Source organism: Odontesthes bonariensis, chromosome 8, assembly GCF_027942865.1.
Source record: "Odontesthes bonariensis isolate fOdoBon6 chromosome 8, fOdoBon6.hap1, whole genome shotgun sequence".
Taxonomy (NCBI): domain Eukaryota; kingdom Metazoa; phylum Chordata; class Actinopteri; order Atheriniformes; family Atherinopsidae; genus Odontesthes; species Odontesthes bonariensis.
Genome location: NC_134513.1, coordinates 34,240,961 through 34,263,252, shown reverse-complemented (window position 1 = coordinate 34,263,252; position 22,292 = coordinate 34,240,961). Strand labels below are relative to the sequence as shown.

Below are 22,292 nucleotides of genomic sequence, written 5' to 3'. Positions count from 1 at the left end.
TGGTTGTGCTACATCTCAAAAGGTAAGTGGCTCTTGCAGTTTGGGGGGTGGCTGCTAAAGTCTTGCTACTGCTAATACAGATGTGACACAATACAGAAAATGACAGTCCTACCGCAGTTATTTCACTGAATTAGTTGAAATGATAAAATCACTTCAAAAGGGGGATTGTTAAAATTGGCTTTGTTCTTAGACATTATGAATGAAATAGGGCTCAGTACTTTTCCATATGACCTAAAGTGATCCAGGAGTAGAAAGACAAAACAATTAGGAAAGCCTGGGAAAGCAAGGGCAGATTCACACACACACATTGTTTTGGGCTGATCCAGAGAATATGACGAAGCATGTTGAACCTACTCATGTCCAATCATACTCGGTCGAATGTGAGTCCAACCTATGACACTATAAATAAACATGATAACCGGAAATCATGGCCAGTCTGACAGACTTCCTGCGGGAGCTCTGTTCCACTGAGCCCAGCGCTGATATGCTTTGATGTGTGACTACCAATAAACACTTCATTTTCACTTGAATTACTGCGGTCCGTTCTTGAGCCTCCTACTAAAAGAACCGAATCTAACAGATCCATCTCCTTAACCTCTCGGCCACGACAACGACATACATTTGTGTTCACCTTTGAAATTCAACGGTTACGATTCATCATTTTCATGAAGGACTTCAACTCCTGTGAAAGACCTAAGTAATGACGATCAAGAAAAAGCTGTTATTGTGTTTATGAGAAATGGTCAGTCTTCGAAATGGGGTCCTCTCAAGGAACTGTGTCTTCAGAAATCAGTCTTTGCAGAAGCTTTTGTGATCAGCAAGACGTCTGGCCTTAGTTTTGTTTAAATAAATTGTGGAAGGAAATTGTGCTTTTTTGCAGGTTAACTTTGAGCAATCCTGAGTCGATAAAGTTATCGTTGTCGGCAAGATTTGAACCTACACGGGGAGACCCCAATGGATTTCTAATCCACCGCCTTAACCTCTCGGCCACGACAACGACATACACATGTGTTCACCTTTGAAATTCAACGGTTACGATTCATCATTTTCATGAAGAACTTCAACTCCTGAGACAGACCTAAGTTATGGCGATAAAAAAAAAGCTTTCATTGTGTTTATGAGAAATGGTCAGTTTTCGAAATGGGGTCCGAGGAAGGAGCTCTGTGTCTTCAGAGATAAATCTTTGCGGAAGCTTTTGTGATCAGCAAGACGTGTGGCCTTAGTTTTTTTTAAGCAAATGGTAGAAGGAACTTGTGCTTTTTTGCAGGTTAACTTTGAGCAATCCTGAGTCGGTAAAGTTATCGTTGTTGGCAGGATTTGAACCTACGCGGGGAGACCCCAATGGATTTCTAATCCATCGCCTTAACCTCTCAGCCAAATTCAACAGTTATGATTCATCATTTTCATGAAGGACTTCAACTCCTGAGAAATACCAAAGTTATGGCGATCAAGAAAAAGCTGTTATTGTGTTTATGAGAAATGGTCAGTCTTCGAAATGGGGTCCTCGCAAGGAACTGTGTGTCTTCAGAGATGAATCTTTGCGAAAGCTTTTGTGATCAGCAAGACGTCTGGCCTTAGTTTTGTTTAAATAAATTGTGGAAGGAAATTGTGCTTTTTTTTAGGTTAACTTTGAGCAATCCTGAGTCGATGAAGTTACCGTTGTCGGCAGGATTTGAACCTACGCGGGGAGACCCCAATGGATTAATAATCCATCGCCTTAACCTCTCGGCCACTACAACTATATACATGTGTGTTCACCTTTGACATTCAACGGTTACGATTCATCATTTTCATGAAGGACTTCAACTCCTGAGAAATACCAAAGTTATGGCGATCAAGAAAAAGCTTTCATTGTGTTTATGAGAAATGGTCAGTCTTCGAAATGGGGTCCTCTCAAGGAACTGTGTGTCTTCAGAAATCAGTCTTTGCGGAAGCTTTTGTGATCAGCAAGACGTCTTGCCTTAATTTTGTTTAAATAAATTGTGGAAGGAAATTGTGCTTTTTTGCATGTTAACTTTGAGCAATCCTGAGTCGATAAAGTTATCGTTGTCGGCAGAATTTGAACCTACGCGGGGAGACCCCAATGGATTTCTAATCCATCGCCTTAACCTCTCGGCCAAATTCAGCAGTTATGATTCATCATTTTCATGAAGGACTTCAACTCCTGAGAAATACCAAAGTGATGGCGATCAAGAAAAAGCTGTTATTGTGTTTATGAGAAATGGTCAGTCTTCAAAATGGGGTCCTAGCAAGGAACTGTGTGTCTTCAGGAATCAATCTTTATGGAAGCTTTTGTGATCAGCAAGACATCTGTCCTTAGTTTTGTTTAAATAAATTGTGGAAGGAAATTGTGCTTTTTTGCAGGTTAACTTTGAGCAATCCTGAGTCGGTAAATTTATCATTGTCGGCAGGATTTGAACCTACGCGGGGAGTCTCTAATGGATTTCTAATCCATCGCCTTAACCTCTCGGCCACGACAACGACATACATGTGTGTTCACCTTTGACATTCAATGGTTACGATTCATCATTTTCATGAAGGACTTCAACTCCTGAGAAAGACCTAAGTTATGACGATCAAGAAAAAACTGTCATTGTGTTTATGAGAAATGGTCAGTCTTCGAAATGGGGTCCTCTCAAGGAACTGTGTGTCTTCAGAAATCAATCTTTGCGGAAGCTTTTGGGATCAGCAAGACGTCTGGCCTTAGTTTTGTTTAAGCAAATGGTAGAAGGAACTTGTGCTTTTTTGCAGGTTAACTTTGTGCAATCCTGAGTCGGTAAAGTTACCGTTGTCGGCAGGATTTGAACCTACGCGGGGAGACCCCAGTGGATTTCTAATCCATCGCTTTTACCTCTCGGCCACGACAACGATATACATGTGTGTTCACCTTTGACATTCAACGGTTACGATTCATCATTTTCATGAAGGACTTCAACTCCTGAGAAATACCAAAGTTATGGCGATCAAGAAAAAGCTGTTATAGTGTTTATGAGAAATGGTCAGTCTTCGAAATGGGGTCCTCTCAAGGAACTGTGTGTCTTCAGAAATCAATCTTTGCGGAAGCTTTTGTGATCAGCAAGACGTCTGGCCTTAGTTTTGTTTAAATAAATTGTGCTTTTTTGCAGGTTAACTTTGTGCAATTCTTAGTCGGTAAAGTTATTGTTGTCGGCAGGATTTGAACCTACGCGGGGAGACCCCAATGGATTTCAAATCCATCGCCTTAACCTGTCGGCCACGACAACGACATACATGTGTGTTCAACTTTGAAATTCAACGGTTATGATTCATCATTTTCGTGAAGGACTTCAACTCCTGAGACAGACTTAATTTATGGGGATCAAGAAAAAAGTTTTTTATGTTTATGAGAAACGGTCAGTCTTCGAAATGGGGTCCTAGCAAGGAACGTTGTGTCTTCAGAAATCAATCTTTGCGGAAGCTTTTGTGATCAGCAAGACGTCTGGCCTTAGTTTTGTTTAAATAAATTGTGGAAGGAAATAGTGCTTTTTTGCAGGTTAACTTTGAGCAATTCTGAGTCGGTAAAGTTATTGTTGTCGGCAGGATTTGAACCTATGCGGGGAGACCCCAATGGATTTCAAATCCATCGCCTTAACCTCTCGGCCACGACAACGACATATATGTGTGTTCACCTTTGAAATTCAACGGTTACGATTCATCCTTTTCATGAAGGACTTCAACTCCTGAGAAATACCAAAGTTATGGGGATCAAGCAAAAGCTGTTATTATGTTTTTGAGAAATGGTAAGTCTTCCAAATGGGGTCCTCGCAAAGAACTGTGTGTCTTCAGAGATGAATCTTTGCGGAAGCTTTTGTGATCAGCAAGACGTCTGGCCTTAGTTTTGTTTTAGCAAATGGTAGAAGGAACTTGTGCTTTTTTGCAGGTTAACTTTGAGCAATCCTTAGTCAGTAAAGTTATCGTTGTCGGCAGGATTTGAACCTACGCAGGGAGACCCCAATGGATTTCTAATCCATCGCCTTAAACTCTCGGCCACATTCAACAGTTACTATTCATCATTTTCATGAAGGACTTCAACTCCTGAGAAATACCAAAGTTATGGCGATCAAGAAAAAGCTGTTATTGTGTTTATGAGAAATTGTCAGTCTTCGAAATGGGGTCCTCGCAAGGAACTGTGTGTCTTCAGAGATCAATCTTTGCGGAAGCTTTTGTGATCAGCAAGTCGTCTGGCCTTAGTTTTGTTTAAATAAATTGTGGAAGGAAATAGTGCTTTTTTGCAGGTTAACTTTGAGCAATTCTGAGTCGGTAAAGTTATTGTTGTCGGCAGGATTTGAACCTACGCGGGGAGACCCCAATGGATATCTAATCCATCGCCTTAACTCTCGGCCACATTCAACAGTTACGATTCATCATTTTCATGAAGGACTTCAACTCCTGAGAAATACCAAAGTTATGGCGATCAAGAAAAAGCTGTTATTATGTTTATGAGAAATTGTCAGTCTTCGAAATGGGGTCCTAGCAAGGAACGTTGTGTCTTCAGAGATCAATCTTTGCGGAAGCTTTTGTGATCAGCAAGACGTCTGGCCTTAGTTTTGTTTAAATAAATTGTGGAAGGAAAATGTGCTTTTTTGCAGGTTAACTTTGAGCAATTCTGAGTCGGTAAAGTTATCGTTGCCGGCAGGATTTGAACCTACGCGGGGAGACCCCAATGGATTTCAAATCCATCGCCTTAACCTCTCGGCCACGACAACGACATACATGTGTGTTCACCTTTGAAATTCAACGGTTATGATTCATCATTTTCGTGAAGGACTTCAACTCCTGAGACAGACTTAATTTATGGGGATCAAGAAAAAGCTGTTATTGTGTTTATGAGAAATGGTCAGTCTTCGAAATGGGGTCCTCGCAAGGAACTGTGTGTCTTCAGAGATCAATCTTTGCGGAAGCTTTTGTGATCAGCAAGTCGTCTGGCCTTAGTTTTGTTTAAATAAATTGTGGAAGGAAATAGTGCTTTTTTGCAGGTTAACTTTGAGCAATTCTGAGTCGGTAAAGTTATTGTTGTTGGCAGGATTTGAACCTACGCGGGGAGACCCCAATGGATATCTAATCCATCACCTTAACTCTCGGCCACATTCAACAGTTACGATTCATCATTTTCATGAAGGACTTCAACTCCTGAGAAATACCAAAGTTATGGCGATCAAGAAAAAGCTGTTATTGTGTTTATGAGAAATTGTCAGTCTTCGAAATGGGGTCCTCGCAAGGAACTGTGTGTCTTCAGAGATCAATCTTTGCGGAAGCTTTTGTGATCAGCAAGTCGTCTGGCCTTAGTTTTGTTTAAATAAATTGTGGAAGGAAATAGTGCTTTTTTGCAGGTTAACTTTGAGCAATTCTGAGTCGGTAAAGTTATTGTTGTCGGCAGGATTTGAACCTACGCGGGGAGACCCCAATGGATTTCTAATCCATCGCCTTAAACTCTCGGCCACGACAACGACATACATGTGTTCACCTTTGACATTCAACGGTTACGATTCATCATTTTCATGAAGGACTTCAACTCCTGAGAAATACCAAAGTTATGGCGATCAAGAAAAAGCTTTTATTATGTTTATGAGAAATGGTCAGTCTTCGAAATGGGGTCCTCGCAAGGAACTGTGTGTCTTCAGAAATTAATCTTTGCGGAAGCTTTTGTGATCAGCAAGATGTCTGGCCTTAGTTTTGTTTAAATAAATTGTGCTTTTTTGCAGGTTAACTTTGAGCAATCCTGAGTCGGTAAATTTATCTTTGTCGGCAGGATTTGAACCTACGCGGGGAGACCCCAATGGATTTCTAATCCATCGCCTTAACCTCTCGGCCACGACAACGACATATATGTGTGTTCACCTTTGAAATTCAACGGTTACGATTCATCATTTTCATGAAGGACTTCAACTCCTGAGAAATACCAAAGTTATGGCGATCAAGAAAAAGCTTTTATTATGTTTATGAGAAATGGTCAGTCTTCGAAACGGGGTCCTAGCAAGGAACGTTGTGTCTTCAGAAATATATCTTTGCGGAAGCTTTTGTGATCAGCAAGACGTCTGTCCTTAGTTTTCTTTAAATAAATTGTGCTTTTTTGCAGGTTAACTTTGAGCAATCCTGAGTCGGTAAATTTATCTTTGTCGGCAGGATTTGAACCTACGCGGGGAGACCCCAATGGATTTCTAATCCATCGCCTTAACCTCTCGGCCACGACAACGACATACACGTGTGTTCACCTTTGAAATTCAACGGTTACGATTCATCATTTTCATGAAGGACTTCAACTCCTGAGAAAGACTTAAATTATGGGGATCAAGAAAAAGCTGTTATTATGTTTATGAGAAATGGTCAGTCTTCAAAATGGGGTCCTCGCAAGGAACTGTGTGTCTTCAGAGATCAATCTTTGCGGAAGCTTTTGTGATCAGCAAGACGTCTGGCCTTAGTTTTGTTTAAATAAATTGTGCTTTTTTGCAGGTTAACTTTGAGCAATCCTGAGTCGGTAAAGTAATTGTTGTCGGCAGGATTTGAACCTATGCGGGGAGACCCCAATGGCTTTCTGATCCATCGCCTTAACCTCACGGCCACATTCAACAGTTATGATTCATCATTTTCACGAAGGACTTCAACTCCTGAGAAATACCAAAGTTATGGCGATCAAGAAATAGCTTTCACTGTGTTTATGAGAAATGGTCAGTCTTCGAAATGGGGTCCTAGCAAGGAACGTTGTGTCTTCAGAAATCAATCTTTGCGGAAGCTTTTGTGATCAGCAAGACGTCTGCCCTTAGTTTTGTTTAAACAAATTGTGGAAGGAAATTGTGCTTTTTTGCAGGTTAACTTTGAGCAATTCTGAGTCGGTAAAGTTATTGTTGTCGGCAGGATTTGAACCTACGCGGGGAGACCCCAATGGATATCTAATCCATCGCCTTAACTCTCGGCCACATTCAACAGTTACGATTCATCATTTTCATGAAGGACTTCAACTCCTGAGAAAGACCTAAGTTATGGCGATAAAAAAAAGCTGTTATTGTGTTTATGAGAAATGGTCAGTCTTCGAAATAGGGTCCTAGCAAGGAACGTTGTGTCTTCAGTTATCAATCTTTGCGGAAGCTTTTGTGATCAGCAAGACGTCTGTCCTTAGTTTTGTTTAAATAAATTGTGGAAGGAAATTGTGCTTTTTTGCAGGTTAACTTTGAGCAATCCTGAGTCGGTAAAGTAATCATTGTCGGCAGGATTTGAACCTACGCGGGGAGACCCCAATGGCTTTCTAATCCATCGCCTTAACCTCACGGCCACATTCAACAGTTATGATTCTTCATTTTCATGAAGGACTTCAACTCCTGAGAAATACCAAAGTTATGGCGATCAAGAAAAAGCTTTCATTGTGTTTATGAGAAATGGTCAGTGTTCGAAATGGGGTCCTCTGAAGGAACTGTGTGTCTTCAGAAATCAATCTTTGCGGAAGCTTTAGTGATCAGCAAGACGTCTGGCCTTAGTTTTGTTTAAGCAAATGGTAGAAGGAACTTGTGCTTTTTTGCAGGTTAACTTTGAGCAATCCTGAGTCGGTAAATTTATCTTTGTCGGCAGGATCTGAACCAACGCGGGTAGACCCCAATGGATTTCTAATCCATCGCCTTAACCTCTTGGCCACGACAACGACATACATGTGTGTTCACCTTTGACATTCAACGGTTACGATTCATCATTTTCATGAAGGACTTCAACTCCTGAGAAAGACCTAAGTTATGGCGATAAAAAAAAGCTGTTATTGTGTTTATGAGAAATGGTCAGTCTTCGAAATAGGGTCCTAGCAAGGAACGTTGTGTCTTCAGTTATCAATCTTTGCGGAAGCTTTTGTGATCAGCAAGACGTCTGTCCTTAGTTTTGTTTAAATAAATTGTGGAAGGAAATTGTGCTTTTTTGCAGGTTAACTTTGAGCAATCCTGAGTCGGTAAAGTAATCGTTGTCGGCAGGATTTGAACCTACGCGGGGAGACCCCAATGGCTTTCTAATCCATCGCCTTAACCTCACGGCCACATTCAACAGTTATGATTCTTCATTTTCATGAAGGACTTCAACTCCTGAGAAATACCAAAGTTATGGCGATCAAGAAAAAGCTTTCATTGTGTTTATGAGAAATGGTCAGTGTTCGAAATGGGGTCCTCTGAAGGAACTGTGTGTCTTCAGAAATCAATCTTTGCGGAAGCTTTTGTGATCAGCAAGACGTCTGGCCTTAGTTTTGTTTAAGCAAATGGTAGAAGGAACTTGTGCTTTTTTGCAGGTTAACTTTGAGCAATCCTGAGTCAGTGAAGTTATCGTTGTCGGCAGGATTTGAACCTACGCGGGGAGACCCCAATGGATTTCTAATCCATCGCCTTAACCTCTCGGCCACAACAACTACATACATGTGTCTTCACCTTTGACATTCAATGGTTACGATTCATCATTTTCATGAAGGACTTCAACTCCTGAGAAAGACCTAATTTATGGGGATCAAGAAAAAGCTGTTATTGTGTTTATGAGAAATGGTCAGTCTTCGAAATGGGGTCCCAGCAAGGAACGTTGTGTCCTCAGAGATCAATCTTCGCGGAAGCTTTTGTGATCAGCAAGACGTCTGTCCTTAGTTTTGTTTAAATAAATTAGAAGGAAATTGTGCTTTTTTGCAGGTTAACTTTGAGCAATCCTGAGTCGGTAAAGTTATCGTTGTCGGCAGGATTTGAACCAACGCGTTGAGACCCCAATGTATTTCAAATCCATCACCTTAACCTCTCGGCCACATTCAACAGTTACGATTCATCATTTTCATGAAGGACTTCAACTCCTGAGAAATACCAAAGTTATGGCGATCAAGAAAAAGCTGTTATTGTGTTTATGAGAAATGGTCAGTCTTCGAAATGGGGTCCTAGCAAGGAACGTTGTGTCTTCAGAAATCAATCTTTGCGGAAGGTTTTGTGATCAGCAAGACGTCTGTCCTTAGTTTTCTTTAAATAAATTGTGGTTTTTTGCAGGTTAACTTTGAGCAATCCTGAGTCGGTAAATTTATCTTTGTCGGCAGGATCTGAACCAACGCGGGTAGACCCCAATGGATTTCTAATCCATCGCCTTAACCTCTTGGCCACGACAACGACATACATGTGTGTTCACCTTTGACATTCAACGGTTACGATTCATCATTTTCATGAAGGACTTCAACTCCTGAGAAATACCAAAGTTATGGCGATAAAAAAAAGCTGTTATTGTGTTTATGAGAAATGGTCAGTCTTCGAAATAGGGTCCTAGCAAGGAACGTTGTGTCTTCAGTTATCAATCTTTGCGGAAGCTTTTGTGATCAGCAAGACGTCTGTCCTTAGTTTTGTTTAAATAAATTGTGGAAGGAAATTGTGCTTTTTTGCAGGTTAACTTTGAGCAATCCTGAGTCGGTAAAGTAATCGTTGTCGGCAGGATTTGAACCTACGCGGGGAGACCCCAATGGCTTTCTAATCCATCGCCTTAACCTCACGGCCACATTCAACAGTTATGATTCTTCATTTTCATGAAGGACTTCAACTCCTGAGAAATACCAAAGTTATGGCGATCAAGAAAAAGCTTTCATTGTGTTTATGAGAAATGGTCAGTGTTCGAAATGGGGTCCTCTGAAGGAACTGTGTGTCTTCAGAAATCAATCTTTGCGGAAGCTTTTGTGATCAGCAAGACGTCTGGCCTTAGTTTTGTTTAAGCAAATGGTAGAAGGAACTTGTGCTTTTTTGCAGGTTAACTTTGAGCAATCCTGAGTCAGTGAAGTTATCGTTGTCGGCAGGATTTGAACCTACGCGGGGAGACCCCAATGGATTTCTAATCCATCGCCTTAACCTCTCGGCCACAACAACTACATACATGTGTCTTCACCTTTGACATTCAATGGTTACGAATCATCATTTTCATGAAGGACTTCAACTCCTGAGAAAGACCTAATTTATGGGGATCAAGAAAAAGCTGTTATTGTGTTTATGAGAAATGGTCAGTCTTCGAAATGGGGTTCTCTCAAGGAACTGTGTGTCTTTAGAAATCAATCTTTGCGGAAGCTTTTGTGATCAGCAAGTCATCTGGCCTTAGTTTTGTTTAAATAAATTGTGCTTTTTTGCAGGTTAACTTTGAGCAATCCTGAGTCGGTAAAGTTATCGTTGTCGGCAGGATTTGAACCTACGCGGGGAGACCCCAATGGATTTCAAATCCATCTCCTTAACCTCTCGGCCACGACAACAACATACATGTGTGTTCACCTTTGACAGTCAACGGTTAAAATTCATCATTTTCATGAAGTACTTCAACTCCTGAGACAGACCAAAGTTATGGCGATCAAGATTTTTCGTTAAGAGGTTAAATTTAACTTAGAAAAGTGTGGGAAGAATTAGAGTTTTGAAAGAAAATGTAGAAATGTTTCCTTTCAGCAATGTGTAGGGTTCTTCATATTATTACCGTCAAAACAGATTGTAAGTTTAACATTAATAAATATAGGTCCACACAGGGGTTCTGAGGTTGAACTGACCAAAACACACACACATAACAGTGATCACATCCTTATAAGCAAGAACTTGACAGGCATCAAAAAGACAAAGACAAATATCGTCCATCAGATGAAAATTATTTGTCCTCTGGAGAACTGAGCACACTGGCGTTACCAGCGTTAGCTGCGACCGTCTTTGAACGTTGGCACATTGTCAGAAAGAATGTGCCAAAATTCGTCCACAAGGATATGAGAGGCTGGTAAATTGTGTTCAGTTGATGGCAAAATCTTCCAAGAGTTTCTGACACATAAGAGGAAGCAGGATATGTGTCATGAGACAGATAATGATCCTGGTACCAAAGGCAGTCTGCCGGTAACACTCCTGAAATAAAGACTATTTCTCTTCAGCATTAATGTGGCGATGAGGAGCTCTCGTTGCTTTTGAAACATGCTGCAATGAGATGTAATGTACAGGAACAATATAACAAATGCTGAAAATCAGAGCACTGAGAGCATTCATCGCTTTCCTGTTGATCTACAGCAGCATCATACAGCAGCTTCACTGATGAGCAGGAGCTAAGGCATTGCTCATACACTTAAAAACAAGTAGACACGTTAACCTCCCAATTTCCACACTTTTCTTCAAAGTTAGAGAGGAAATAAAAGAGTTGGTTGTGTGATTCATCCACATACAGCTCTCTTTGCTCCTCTGAGGGTACCATTCCAGTCAATCCCGCTTTATTTCTTCTCTGTGGAGATTGAAATGCTCCTTTGAACTCCAAAGCACACATCTCTGTAACTGCAACAGAGAAAATGACTCAGACATGAAGGTGTAAGCCTCACATTGACTTGGACATTTCAGCTGCAGCATCTCTGGGATGTTTTTGTTTGATGGACCTGGTGTGGCTAAACACAAGCTTCTAATGCACTTTTAAATGAACGGAAAGATCACGTTGAGCAGCAGTGGTGGAAAACATCAACCCATCCAAGTGTGTGGCTCTTTCATGGGTTCTCTTTGGATATGTCAGAATGTCCTCTGAAAGAAAGGTCAGAACTGATAGTAATAAGGGTTGACACGCAACGATGAGGGGATAAAAAAAATTCAGGTTTCAGTTGTGTGAACGTAACAATCCCAAGCAAAGCCTGACAGATGGGCATGTGGATGTCGACAGACAGGCCTTTTCATGGATTAAAAGTGCCCAGCAGACCATCATGTGGTAGAGAGATGATGCAACGAATTGAAATACCATTGAACACTTGTAACACACACTTTTATATGTGCATGAATGAAAAGGAAGGAAAGGTTGTTTTTTCTGAGGCTGGTGGTGGGAAGCTGTCGCTTTAAAAACACACAATTACACGCTTTCACTCAGTTAATCTCAGTCAGTCGCAGTTTCTCTTTGATGTGCAGATGACGAATACAGACGGATGTAGAAACACATCTGTTTTTTTTGTCAGAGGTATATTTACATGATCATTATTTCTGCAACCAGTCTTAAACTTTTGATCCTTTTTGATAAAATGCACATAAATACCATGTTTACCACTGCATAGCACCACTGGTTCCTTTACTTTCAGACCAGCTGCCGTACTTCTAATCAGTTCATAATGTGCAAGATGTTTTCAGTGGGTATGGGCTATTTAGCAGCTTTCCCTGAAAGAGACCTTGTCTGAATGGCATGTTTCAACAAAACCTGCATTTATCATTCAGCATTAATGATGCCTTCAGAGGTTACATTTAGCGTGTGCATTAATGCACCATGATAATGTCTTATGAACTGTGCACTGATGGCGTCCATGATTTTCAAAAAAAGAGGTCCATCTTAAGGGGGAGGTATTAAAAAGAAACAAAAAAAAACCTGATTTGTGCTTGATTTGTGCATATATGAAGTCACTACCAACTCAAAAACACTGAAACAATTCAATTCAATTAATTTTTATTTATATAGCAAATACAATAAATGTCATCTCAAGGCACTTAGATAATAAAGTCCAATTCACGCTAATTGGAATTCAATTAATTGTAATCATAATTATTTGTAAAATAATCCAATTCGTTCATATAGAGCCAATTCAAAAACAATTTCCTAGCTAAGGAAACCAACAGATTGCACCGAAATACAATACAACCCTGTCACTTTGTGTGGAGCCACACATTCTGCTGCATTTGCTGTACAGCATTGGAGTGGAGCTCCTTTGCTGTTTTGTTTGCTGTTAACAGCAAATTCTCATCAGCATTGATATAGTTCACTCAGTTTGAGCTCTTCATGCTCTACCACTATTTTCTTCTTTTGTACAATCAAAACTAAAGGCCTTTGCACACCAAGTCCATGTTTCATCCATGTATCATTGTCCCAAATGATATCTGACAAACTGATTCACTTCACTTAACTGACAAAACACGTCAAAAATACAGAGATTTGGATTTTGAAGGCAGGTTGTGGCAGATTATTGCAAACCAGCTGTGGAAATGGATAACAAATGACAGCGAGGCTACGGATCACAAGGATGCATGAAAGATTTGACAGTAGTGCCTTAACTATAGGCAGCTGACTGATAGCTATTACTTTCTCTTATTTTTATGACATTAGTTGAAGCTGTAAAGATAATGTGCCGTAACCCACGAGATTTTGCCTCGCATTGTGAATATACATGATGGATAGATCAAAGAAACTCTCGGACTCAAGCTGTCTGTGCTTAACAATTCAGATTAAAATAACGCATCTGAAAATACGGACTTGTTGTGCAAAGGCCTTAAAAAAATGAAAAGTTGTTTTGATGACTGCGCTGCTTCTCTGAGGAGTGACTTAATATGCGTAAGTTGGCGATAAACCAACCTTCCTTTTTGGGAAGGTTGTAGCGGCCCCCTGACCTGATGTTTCTACAGGAAACACGTAAAAGCTGTTTCATGGATACTTTGACTGAGCACAGCCTTCACAGAAGACTGTCTGTTTTTTATTTGCATCTGTTTTCACAGGCAGCCATTTTCAAAAGTCTTCATGAGCACACACAGTGATCTCCACCACGGAATCATCCCTGTTTGTCATGCAGAAGTGCCTGAGGGCCTGGAGGGCCCGCTGGAATGGTTAAAGTCACCAGCGATGTCTCTGCCGTTTGTATTAGCTTTAAGGAATAACTTACACAGATTTTATTAGCAAGCATCAACTTCTTTCCATGTCAACAAATAATTAACTGACAATTTCTCACATTTGTTGACAACAGTCTCAGAGCAAATATGTTGACTTTGTAATGCCTGCTGTTAGAGTTTAGGAGCAAAAGTAAAGCGCATTCAGACAAATAAACATTTAACCCCTTAACGGCTGAATTTATATCGCTGTATATAAAAAAAAAATTTGTGTGTGTTTTAGCCTTTAAGTAGATGGTAAATAATGCTGAGATTATTAATTTCACTTTTGCACAAAAAATAAATAGAAATTTTGGTATGTTGCAAATTTGCGACAACAGGCATCCTGGTCAATTTGGAGTCAATTTGGTATGTAATTTGGTATGTTGCTTATTTGCAACACCAGGCATGATGGTCAATAATAAGATAACAACAACACAGTAATATAACAGTGAAAAAACAACGTTTTTTTATTCACTTTTTTTTTTTTTTTACATATTTATTGATATAAAGGTTCCTAGGTCCGTAGTGAATATGGACTAACCGGCATTGGGGGAATAAAGATGCTATCTCAGCTGGTTGATTGAGTCAAACGGTTTGTAGCATATATGCGACAATAGGCGTTAAGGGGTTAAGTACTAATTAGGTAAAATTAAGATCCAGTAAACAAGGACACATAAAAGTATTAGCATGAAGAGTTTCAAACATCAGATTTGAGCAGTCTTACTGTTAAAATGGTTCATTTTTCTCTTTGTTTTTGCTTAATCTTCATACTTTTAGTTTTACAATCGTCTTTGTCTGTTTAGCCTTGAACTATAACTCTGAGATTATACATATTAAATAAAGACAGTGCACTATCATGCTGACATGGTGACCCCATCAGATGTTGTCTGAGGCCAAACTCAGAAAGATTCAGAAATGATTCCTTCAGACTCCACCAAGTAAAAGTACAGCTGAACACCAAACTGAACTTTATGAACAGCAGGTTGACTGAAACTCTACAGCTTCACACTGAGAGGGGCATCATACTGCTCAGTATGCTGGTAACAGCATCTGTTCAAAATACATTGTAACACCTGCTCTATATATATTACAGTGGACACCACATGGGGTCCAGTAGTAACTGAGAAATACGTACCATCAGCACAACAGTGAGCAAGATGTTCTGTGGCAGCCATGGTTTACACTTTCAGTGGCTCTAAGGCAAATAATGTTTGCCTTCAAAAAGTAACAGCAGACATTTGATTCCATTTGATAATAAATACAAAGGACAACACTTCCACAGGGAGAATGGAGACATGAAAAGTATTTTTATCCCGATTTATAGTTTCTTTTGTATTGTAAATATTGTATAAATACATCTGAAAGGCTTTCAGATACTGTTGTGTAACCAGTGGGTGCAGGAAACAGCATGGAATGCTTTGGCAGAGTGATGATGTCCCGCGTTTCTGCCTCTCAGCTGTATGTCACTGCAACAAGAACATGATGTACAAGTAAGAACTGGAAACCAAAACTGAGAACGCCAACCTCTTTACATCAGCTCAACCTCAGTCAGTTTTATGCTCCAAACAATTGTGCTTCCCAAAAAGTCCGAAGGTAGAACTTCTAATCTTTAAGGAGATCTTTTGAGCTATAACTGCTCTTTATTTGTGTTTCGACAGCGGGAATCCCATGATGATTACGACCGGGCTTTGTTAAGCCTATGTGCTGAGGAAGCCGTCCAATTTGACCACAATCTGCAATAGTTTCCATTCAGAGTTCATTAAAACAGAAAAATGAGTCATCTGTCACCTTTTGAGCATCCAAACTAATACAAATTAGAACCTGGCTTTCCCTTAAATGTACCATAAACTGCTTGATGACCTAATGCACCGGTTAAGTCAGTTGACTTATCTTGCTTCAAGGTTTTTCTGCACATATCACAGAAAGTCATAGCTATATTTTCTCGTTAAGGTAACCATTAAATCAACCGGTGCATGTGCTGATGGACCAATATCATCAATTAACCTCTAAGATGCAGCACTGAAAGAGGCATATACACCCACCATTGTCACTTGCAAGTAAAAATAAATACATGTGACAAGGTATAACCATTAAACCCAACAAATCCAGAAACATTGGACGAAAGTCTGTAGAGCATCGATAAAGTACCACAGTAGCATAAACAGCTGAACATTCACCCGGTGACATGTCATGGTGACCCCATTGATATAAGGAAATATCGTACCCCAGGTATCAGATTTCTGTAGGCAGAAATGCACACCCGTATTTCACTAATTGTTGCCCGTCTGCAGACCAGAGCACAGCTAATTTACATGTTCTGTATGAAATGTTAATACCTTTATCTATCGACAATTGACTCCATATCATCACCTTAAACATGAAAATAAATAGGCATACGCATGTTTTAATATTTTTATGTATTTTTTTTGTTTCATCTAGTAGTTTTATGAACAGGAATCAGGACAATGTTGGGGACTGAAACTGAAAGTCGTAGTGGTAGTGAGGAGTCACCGTTATGAACTCCTCAGCCCCTTGGCAAAGCTCCAGGAATTCGCTGAATCAGAGGACACTTTAGCCCAGGGGTATTCAACTAAAATTTAAAGAGGTCCAGTTAGAGAAAATTTCTTGAAGCAAAGGTCCGGAAGATCATAATGCCTAACTATTTAGTGTGATATATATTTAAGTAGCCAAGTAGTTGTATCAACATCTGCATGTAATCAATACCTGACGGTTAAATCAAATGAATTCAGTACAATTCAAAAACTTTTTGAAAATATTTATTGTCACATAACATAGAACTGAACATGTATGTATGACTGGAGATAAGTATAATGTTCTCGATCATAGCATATGTGGTTATTGAAACCACTTGTTTTGGCTCTTTGTTAACATCTCCTTTATGGCCAGGTAGATGTCTTCTCCTCTTGTACTGGTCTGAAGGGGAGTGACACCTAACAGGTCTTCACAGAACGCTTTCTGGACTGGTCATATTGGGCTCTGAGACCACTTATTTTCTGTGATCTCACTTCAGATTTGAGTGGGTATGTTTGTTCAAAACCTTTATGTTTTGTCTCATAATGGCGTTTCACATTGGCACTTTTTATAAGTGCCACAGTCTCTGAACATATGAGACACACTGCTTTAATGCTCCCAGTGGGAAGAATGAACAGAAACGAGTCTGTCCATTCCGGATTAAATGCTCTATTTTCGGTGTCCACTTTTCTTTTTTTGGAGAGGGCCATTTGTTACTTAATTTTCTCTCCCTTTCTCCGGCTCTGTCGTCCGTTCCTCTCCCTTTCTCCGTCTCACTCCTGTTTCTCTCCCTTTGTCCGTTTCACTCCTGTTTCTCAACTTTCTTCAAGTCAGTCGTCTGTATATCTCCCTTTGTTTTTTCTAACTGTATGCTATCTATCGTCTTTTCATGTGTAACTTGACTCAAGCTCTTTTCTGTCTGCACTGTAGGTTCGCAATGTTTACCGCCTGTAATGCACAGACTTGATTGGCTGAGTAGTATCACGTGGGATTGGTCTGTGCGTTTCCACAGCAGCTAAACTGCTACCGTAAAGACTCCAAAAGCTGCGCCGGTTAAAATAGAAGCGCTCCGTCAGGTTTTATCATAACCTTCTGTTTTTGGCCGGTTAGGTCCGGGTCCGTATGGGATGGTTTCTCGGTCCGGACCCGGACCGCGGTCTGCCAGTTGGTGACCTCTGCTTTAGCCCGATCCGCTCATTCTTAGGTGCCTTCCCCCAGAGAAAGCTCTCCTCCTTGTTAACTGATTATAGGCCATTTGCTGTTGAGCAAAACAAGATTAAGAACGCAATGATGGCAGCCGCGGCCGCTGTATTTGGGCAGGATGGGCAGAGCCCCGCCTTCCACACCCCAACCTTTCTTTTATAGATAAAATATAGATAATTATAAATTATAGATAAAATATTTATTTCAACTTCAATCACAGTGGGAATCGTATTAATACGATTACACCATATTGTGGCTTGTGATGGACTTTGCGAGTGGAATCTGTTTTTATTTTCGCTGAAATATAACCTACCTCCAGTGTGGCTGCTTAACGTTAGATCTATGGCCACTGGCCAGGGCAGATGCCTGGTCTGCCCTCAGCTGAGCCCGGCCCCGCCGAACTCTCGAGCACATTCTACCAATCAGAATCACTGTAGGCCCCTACGTAGCATAATATCATGTTACATTTAGCGCGCCTGTACAGATGCTATTGGGGCAGGTGTATGATCTGCCCTGGACATGGAAAGGACTCAAAGGGTTTAAGAAATATTACTCCGCCCATCTAGCCAGTGGGAACTTCAGTGCCGCCAAATTCCCCTACAAACTTGTTGGATAAAACGGATAACTATGTCGGATTTGATGAAGGATATTGGCTGTTTAATCCGGATTCACGTTTGTGGTAGGTAAAGATTTTACTTTATAGTTGCTATCTTACAAAGTTTAAGTGATTGTGAACGAAGTCTTTGCAAAATGGGAAACTGGGAGTGATTTAATGAAATATCTTAGCTTGATGAGCAAAGCAATGTTGAGACAGTAAACAATGTGTTGACAGCTTCGTACATGTACAGTAGGTTACTTGTCTGCTAGCTTAGGTTGGAGCACTGTCGGTGTGTGTGACATGAAGCATTTTTCGGAAAAGGCAAAAAAACACGAGTCCAGCAAGGCGCATCTGAATTGTGCCATGAAATTAGCCATGCTAGGTAATGCTTTGCGACAAGTTTCCCTCTAATTGAAACGTAGGCAGTATTAATTCCTTTCACAAACTTTCTCTTCGCTCATTTTCACGTGGCTTTGAGAGGCGTCTGGCTGCAGACCTGCACTGTCAGGACCCTTAGTTGGAGACATGCACTGTGACGTCACCTGCACTGTGAGGACCCGAAGCGACAAGCGAGGAGCACGTATTTTTCGTTCCCCATTTGAACTGTGGAGACGACGAGGTGAGTAAAAGTCGAGTGAAAACAACTTTCTTTCATACGAAGAAACAGAAACAGTCTTTATTCACTGGAACATTACGTTGCACACTATATCTAAAGTTATATTAATTTTAAAGAATCAGGGTTTTTTTTAAACTTTTGGCTAGTCTTCAGCGTTGTTATCGTATCGATAGTGCTCACTTAAATGTGCCATTTTTCGTATCGATAGTGCTGACTGGTTTAATTTTGTTTGACTTATTACGACATTATTTGTCACTTACAGATGCATATTTCAATAACTATATACTGTAAAGTTATATTAATTTTAAAGAATCAGGTTTTTTTTAACTTTTGGCTAGTCTTTAGCGTTGTTATCGTATTGATAGTGCTCACTTAAATGCGCCATTTATATATATATATATATATATATATATATATATAATTTAGTTTTACTTATTACGACATTATTTGTCTCTTACAGATGCATATTTCAATAACAACCGCCGGCACTACGCCCAAAGTCGAACGCTGCACGTCATGTTGCAAACTGTTTCACTGCCCTCTGTGCCTACAATTTAAACCAGCAAAATTGTCCAAGCTGCAGAGCCACTTAGAGGCACATACAAAAGGTGGCATTTTATTTAAAGGTAAGCATAATGTATTTGTCTGTTTGTTTGTACTCATAAGTATTAGCCAACGCTACTAACTTCTGGCAGGTTGTGGTTTGGTTTGTAAAAGGGTAAAAGGAAAATGAAGGGAATGTAGGTTGCAGTGAGGAACATCTGACACCTCACTTTCTGTCTTTTAGAAACCTATCCCAGTCACTAAATCCCGGCAACCGGACAGAGAAAACTGGACTACAAATTCAGGTAAGAGTATAAAGTATGTATAATGCATGTATTCATATTAATAGTTGAGTACTCAGGAAGAAGAGCAGCAGGCAGAGGTCTCCAAGAGAGCCAGACTTGCTGATGTGGACACACCAGTGGAAGGCGTAAGCTTTTGCACAGTATCTATTGGTCAGATACTGTTGATACTGGTGTGGCAGCTACAGTACAGACATCTTTCTTTCTGTCTTTTCCATAGGACTCGGTTGAAGATCGCATTCTTCAAAATTGCAGACATGCAGCAGAGTGGGCTGAGGCCAACAAACCACTGTTGTCTGCCAGAGTGGACCTGCCTGACGTTCTGGGCATGGGGGAAGAGGAACAGGCAGAGGCTGCTCTACAGTATGGGAGGTTGTGGAACGAAGAACTGGACGAGGATGAAAGAGAAGTGATCCTGGAGCCTTTCAAAATGATATTTCACAATATTAACGACATGTTGATATTTTGTGAACAGGTAGTCGACAAAAACAAAGATTTTTTTGTCATATTGTGAATGTTTGACTGAATAAACACTACAGAACATTTGATCATGTTGTGACTTGGTGTGCTTTTTATGTTTTCTCATTGATCCCTTAATAATTTGACTTGGATTATACTGTAGATATCAAGAGTTAGGGTACTATTTAGTGGTACTAAGGTGTTCCAGCAGCCCCCTCTCTCTCTCTCTCTCTCTCTCTCTCTCTCTCTCTCTCTATCTCTTACTTTTTCTCTCTCTCTCTCTGCCCCATTTTCTTGTATGCTTATGTGTTTGTCTATGCGTCAACTGTCTAGTGTCATTTGTGTATATTTGTGGGAAAAAAAAAAAAAAAAAAGTTTATATGGTGGTATGTTGAAATATAATGGAAAATAACTAGTCGTGTATGGGCATACACTGTGAACTGGAGGAAGAGAAAGAAGAAAGGGGAAAAAAATATATATATATATCTATATATATTTTGATGATGATGATGAAATTGTATATGTTGTACAAGTCTACCAATAAACAAAGTAACAAAAAAAAAAAGAACATAATTGGCATAGACATAGAACCAAACATGAAATTTATGGTGGTTAAGGATAAAAATACAGAATAATACAACAGAAAAACTAATTGAAACAAATATATATATAAAGACCAGTGCGATAAAGTCAAAATGAAATGATAATGAAATAGCAGTGACTTACTCTATAGTACACAATACAATGTACAGTATAGGCCTATGGCATCTTGTGAGATGTTGGCTTATGAATATGAGCCTAAGAGAAAATGTGTGCAGTGACCAAACAAAAGTTTACAATACAAATAAAAACAATAGACCGGGAATTGATAGATTTTATGTCGTACTGTGAACTAATTAATTCATTTGTGAGGACCTCTTGAAAAATATAGCGTTTAAAATCGTTTAAAAATACGTGCTTCCGATACACACGCTTTTATTTTGAAAGGCTTCGAATCAACTTCCGGTCCTCACAGTGCAGGTGACGGTCTCCAAAAAGGTCCTGACAGTGCAGGTCTGCAGCCAGACTCTCTTGGTGGCTTTTGTGTTTGTTGTATGGCAGACTTTTATGGGAACCCCCCCCCCCCCCCATAAAAGCTTGCATTTTGATAACGCAGATCATGTGCCCCGCCTATTTTCCAGACCACGAGCCGCTACTGAATGATGGAATAATCACGTCATGTCTGTCAGGTTTACAGGTAGGCAAGATGCAAAGAGGAGCTGGGACAGAGCAGGTTGGTAAAAGATTGTGATTTAAAGTGATTTATTTACAATAAGTGAGAATTGAACGTGCGGCGGTCCAGTGAGGTTTTCCTGTGAACTCTGGCGTGAACAGCGCGGCAGGGCTGCAACTCAAAGAGGGGACAGGGTGGCTTTGGATATTTCCCAAGGGTCAACAGTCCCTCTTGACATTATTCTGAATCGTGAAAGTTGCATGAAAATACACCGTCCTATGTTGGGTCATAAATAATAAATTTTGAAGTTAAATTAAATCTCACCGAGGGGCAAAATTATCCCTTGGGCTGGACTTGTTCACCTTTAAAATGACTTAGCAACATTTGCCTGAAGTGGCGTGCTGTTTATGTGCAATGCAACTGTATTATGTAGGAGAGGTGGAGGTAAATATTAAGCAAAAAAAAAAAATAAATAATTTTAATTTCTTTAAACTGTTCTGAAACAACATCAAAAGTGTAAATGTGCAAAAGTTTTAGTTTTTTTTGATAATTGTGGAAAAGCTCTGGTCACCTCAAAGGAAATTCTGACAGATTGTAAAATTAAAAACTATAGAAAACAGTTTGCACTGAGAAGCAGAGCATAACCAGTCACTTATTTATATTGTTCTAAAACCATTGTAGTTAATCAGAATATAGCCAAGCCCTGGCTGTTTTTCTTCATGCTCGTGCTATTGATTTTTTTCACTTTTTTTGTGTAAGTTTGAACCCTTCCTTGTCACTGTATCTGTCTCAGTCGGTTGATATGAAGACTTTGGAGCTCGGCGTCTGAGAAAACTACTTTTAGCAGCTACATGCTGTCAGTTACATGCTCTGATGAATAGTTAGCATGAGTGGATTTAGTTGGAAAGGCAACGTGTTCTGATAAACATCTTCCGTTCTTGTAAGAAACAGCTGTTGTGACCCTGAGGTGGTAAAATAAAAAGGTGTCTGTGAAGGACATATTGCATTTTTTTAATTTATTTTCATTATCAGTTTGACGAAAGGAAAATAAATATTTCATATTGTTGGGGGGAATACTCAGTGGCCTTGATGGAAATCTTTTGGCAGGATGGAAACGACGCCCTCTGAGCTCTGTCTGATTCGTCATTTATAAAACTGAACGAGTCTGTGACAACTCATCTGCATCTCACTGTAGGGGACAGAAAAATAAAACTGCTCTTACAAT

General features: G+C 40.0%; 10 non-coding genes across 10 annotated transcripts; all 10 read right to left on the bottom strand.

Annotated features, from left to right (window-relative positions):
- Positions 1-1,657: 1,657 nt before the first annotated feature.
- Positions 1,658-1,739, bottom strand: trnan-auu (transfer RNA asparagine (anticodon AUU)). Its single transcript has one exon. It is a non-coding gene; the product is annotated as a tRNA-Asn (tRNA).
- Positions 1,740-3,160: 1,421 nt separating this feature from the next.
- trnas-uga (transfer RNA serine (anticodon UGA)) lies at positions 3,161-3,242 on the bottom strand. Its single transcript has one exon. It is a non-coding gene; the product is annotated as a tRNA-Ser (tRNA).
- Positions 3,243-3,546: 304 nt separating this feature from the next.
- On the bottom strand, positions 3,547-3,628 carry trnas-uga (transfer RNA serine (anticodon UGA)). The gene has a single exon. It is a non-coding gene; the product is annotated as a tRNA-Ser (tRNA).
- Positions 3,629-4,642: 1,014 nt separating this feature from the next.
- Positions 4,643-4,724, bottom strand: trnas-uga (transfer RNA serine (anticodon UGA)). Its single transcript has one exon. It is a non-coding gene; the product is annotated as a tRNA-Ser (tRNA).
- Positions 4,725-5,383: 659 nt separating this feature from the next.
- On the bottom strand, positions 5,384-5,465 carry trnas-aga (transfer RNA serine (anticodon AGA)). Its single transcript has one exon. It is a non-coding gene; the product is annotated as a tRNA-Ser (tRNA).
- Positions 5,466-5,755: 290 nt separating this feature from the next.
- trnas-aga (transfer RNA serine (anticodon AGA)) lies at positions 5,756-5,837 on the bottom strand. Its single transcript has one exon. It is a non-coding gene; the product is annotated as a tRNA-Ser (tRNA).
- Positions 5,838-6,129: 292 nt separating this feature from the next.
- On the bottom strand, positions 6,130-6,211 carry trnas-aga (transfer RNA serine (anticodon AGA)). Its single transcript has one exon. It is a non-coding gene; the product is annotated as a tRNA-Ser (tRNA).
- A 2,096-nt stretch (positions 6,212-8,307) lies between these two features.
- Positions 8,308-8,389, bottom strand: trnas-aga (transfer RNA serine (anticodon AGA)). The gene has a single exon. It is a non-coding gene; the product is annotated as a tRNA-Ser (tRNA).
- Positions 8,390-9,775: 1,386 nt separating this feature from the next.
- Positions 9,776-9,857, bottom strand: trnas-aga (transfer RNA serine (anticodon AGA)). Its single transcript has one exon. It is a non-coding gene; the product is annotated as a tRNA-Ser (tRNA).
- A 292-nt stretch (positions 9,858-10,149) lies between these two features.
- Positions 10,150-10,231, bottom strand: trnas-uga (transfer RNA serine (anticodon UGA)). The gene has a single exon. It is a non-coding gene; the product is annotated as a tRNA-Ser (tRNA).
- Between the last annotated feature and the right edge of the window lie 12,061 nt (positions 10,232-22,292).